This window comes from Phalaenopsis equestris, unplaced genomic scaffold (genome assembly GCF_001263595.1).
Source record: "Phalaenopsis equestris unplaced genomic scaffold, ASM126359v1 Scaffold224406, whole genome shotgun sequence".
Lineage (NCBI taxonomy): Eukaryota > Viridiplantae > Streptophyta > Magnoliopsida > Asparagales > Orchidaceae > Phalaenopsis > Phalaenopsis equestris.
Genome location: NW_018242486.1, coordinates 1 through 3,534, shown reverse-complemented (window position 1 = coordinate 3,534; position 3,534 = coordinate 1). Strand labels below are relative to the sequence as shown.

Sequence of the window (3,534 nt, the reverse complement as noted above, 5' to 3'; positions counted from 1 at the left end):
AGATGATCTTCTTCCTTCCATTTATCATGCCAAAATGATAAACTACCATTTCCCAGTTTCCAGTGGATAAAGTCCTTAGCAGTATTACTGATTTTCAACATGATTCTCCAAGTTTTGGAATCACCAATCTTGGAATGAACCTCCATTGGATGAAGATTTCCACAATCTTTGCTTTGCTTGCATTTGGCCCATAGAGATTCAACTTTTCTAAATTTTAACCATAGAATAACAGATTGACCTCAACTAGATGCTTTAGTTGTCGAAATCCCAACCCACCTGCATTTAAAGGCCTACATAGCAACTTCTAGCAGACCCAAATTCTTTGCTTATGATTTCCAGACCATAAAAAATTATTAAAATGTCTTTCAAGTATTAAGTGTGGGTCAGAATTGATCCTTAACACCCGTAAAACATATAAATGAATAGCGGTTAACATACTTTTCAACAAAGGAATCATTCCCCCAAAGGAATAAAAAGAATCGGTCCAATCTCCAATTTTTTTTTTTTAATTTTATCCACCACATCATCAAATTGCATATGTTTTCTCCTCCCTTTGAGTAAATTAACCCCTAAGTATTTTAAGGGGAGATCAGCAATGGTAAAGTCAGTAAACTCATGTGCTCATGCCTTCATATTGCTACTCACATGTTTCCCAAAATAAAGATGGCATTTCTCAATATTAAAGCTCATACAAAAACTTCTTGAAATGATAGAGAAGTATGATATGTTTTTGGGATAGAGTATTTGGAAGCATTAGTGCACATAATCACATCATCAGCATAAGCCATTGGCTAACTCCCATTCTAGCCTTATTATTGTACTAAGTATGGGAATGGAGAATCTGCAGGGAATTAATTAATCTAGAAAAATAATCATATATATATATATATATATATTTTTTTTTTTCATTGAACTAACTAACATTGTTTTTTCACTGTATCTTGTATTTCCCATAATTTCTTTGAACTGAATGTAACTTTTGCTTTAATTTTTTTCTACTATGTTATAATTAATATATATATATATATATATATTTCTTTTCATTGAACTAACTGACATTGTTTTTTCACTGTACCTCTGCTTGCTAGCCCTCCTTTTCCACTCCTTTTCAACAGTCTGCTCCTGCACGACCATCAAGTAACTTTTCTTTTGGTAACCTTGGGCAGGCACAAATAGGTAAACCAAATCATTAATGTAATTTTTTATTTCCTTTGTGAACCTTATTTTAAGTGCCTTTTATAGTAACTTAGGTCATACGTGAACATACAGATAACTTCTTATTTCACATTTACCATCTTCATTTCAGCTCCTTCTGGAGGGTTCGGTAGCTTCCCCAGCTCCTTTAATCAGGGAACTTTTGGACCGAGGTATGTTTCTGTTATATATTCAAATATTCTGAACATTATCTTTGACTTTGATAAATTTAGGTAGTTGTTAGCTTCTTTAGAGTTGTTGGAGGCATCTGTCTACTCTAAAATACATTTATTTCCCCTTTTTTTTCTTTAAACAATCAGTGTCAAGTTATAAAAAGAGGCAGTGGTGCACGAGGAATTCCATAATGTCTTTTTTTTTTTTTTTACTTTTTGAAACTCGAAGATTGCAGGATCCTCCAATATCTGTACGTGGAGACAAGATATGCTATGCTTAATAAAACAATAGCTTTTATGCAATAAAATGGGATGTGTTGGTGCTTAAGGATTTTTTTGCAGCAGTCATATGGATTGAATGCACGTAGCCATTCTGCATAATGAGGTTTCAGGAGTTCAAGTACACTATATCACTAGTTATCCATAGAATTATTTTTATTGTGGTGAAGATGGTGCATTCTGCCATGTTTGAGAGAAAATTGATTTCCTCTAGTTAGGTAAATATCAAAATCACATTTTCTTTTGGTCATTTTTTATAGTCTGGAACTGAAAACAATTTCACACATGTTTATTAGCCATTTTCCTTGGAGATTGGCCTTTGGGATTAGCATGTCCATTTTCATTTATTGTAGCAAAATATAAACAAACAATTTGTAGAATACAAATGTTGTTTTTGCAATTTCTTTTGTTTAAGTTACTTTTTTTGTTTAAGATTGAAATTTCGTAGTCTTAAGTTTTACTCTCAATATATCCTTTTTATCCTAATTTTTTTTACGTTGCTGTCTGTGTAATTGGATAAAGTTCATTTACAGAATTTCCCGTTGCAATGCCTGCAGATAATATCCTGGTGGTTTTCATATATTCATCTCAGTTATTTTGGACATGTCTCTGCCAATGATAAATAATATTTTTTCAGAGGAACAAGTCTAATAAATGTAACACTTCTTTGGGAAAAGTTAAAATGCAATCACTTGAAATTTTCCAATTAATATTTGGGGGATTTACGAACCGTACAATATTGATGTATTTACTTATATCACACCTGCATTTTGATAGCTACTTGTATCGCATTTTAATGTCTCAATCATATCAAATGTACAGGTAAAAGGTTTATTTCAGTTTAGAAAAGTTAATGTTAATGAGATTTTTTATATGATTTAAGGACTTGGGTGTCGCATTAGTAAACATTAATGTTTAGATGTTAGCTACGTAATTAATTCTTCTACACAAGAATTGTGTGGTGTATATATATATATATATATATAACCCCAAAAATATTTCAACAGGGAATGCTCCCGTAATGAATTCTTCATATGATAGTGTTAGAATTCTGTATTAATAAATATTTTAATATTCTGATAGATAGTCTGACTGATAATTTCTTATTTGCCTTTCTTGTGTGGCAGCCCTGCTATTCAGGCTAACAATGTCATGCAACCCACGTCCATAACAAATCCTTTTGGAATGCTCCCTGTGATGCCTCAGATGTCTATTGGTGGTCATGAGAGCTCTTCTGCTCCATCAGTTCAATATGGAATTTCCAGCCTGCCTGTAAGTTTTTTGAAATCTTACCAGTTATATTTAAGTGACCACTGGTTATGCTCTTGTATTATGTATTTTTTTTTATGAGTAAAGTGTCAAAATAATCCTCTGACTATTACATGGGATCATTTTATTCCCAGAGTGTATAAAGTGTCAAATTACTCCCCAGATTCTTTAAATTGGGGTTAAAATAGTTCTTCGTGATGGCTATTTCGTCTTATATTAAAAGGATTTGGGACTAAATTGACACTTTTATAAGCTCTAGGGCTAGAATGACCCCCTGCAAAGAGTCAGGAGACTTTTCACACTTTTTCATTTTTCTTTCTCTATTTTTTGCTAGATAAACATAGCGATTGATCTTGCTAAATGGTTTTTTATTAGTGCCAAAAATGACATTTCAAATGGGCATAATAATTTATTTCGTTTTTATAGGTTTCTGACAAACAAGCTCCAGTGGGGTATTCATCTTTAGGGTATTCATCAGTAGTGGCTTCTAGACATGTATCACAGAGAAGAATCCGATTGCCAGCCAGGAGATATCAACGTAAAGGCAATAGTGAAATGGTTAGCTTATTCTAAATCTACAAATTGGGATCTCTTGCTCGATTTTCATCAACTGATTATT

The 3,534-nt window shown here is 32.6% G+C and overlaps 1 long non-coding RNA gene across 1 annotated transcript; it reads left to right on the top strand.

Annotated features, from left to right (window-relative positions):
• Nucleotides 1-1,083: 1,083 nt before the first annotated feature.
• LOC110037749 lies at nucleotides 1,084-3,381 on the top strand. The gene is made up of 4 exons (XR_002295363.1): nucleotides 1,084-1,176; nucleotides 1,307-1,367; nucleotides 2,774-2,918; nucleotides 3,342-3,381. It is a non-coding gene; the product is annotated as an uncharacterized LOC110037749 (long non-coding RNA).
• The last annotated feature ends 153 nt before the right edge of the window (nucleotides 3,382-3,534 follow it).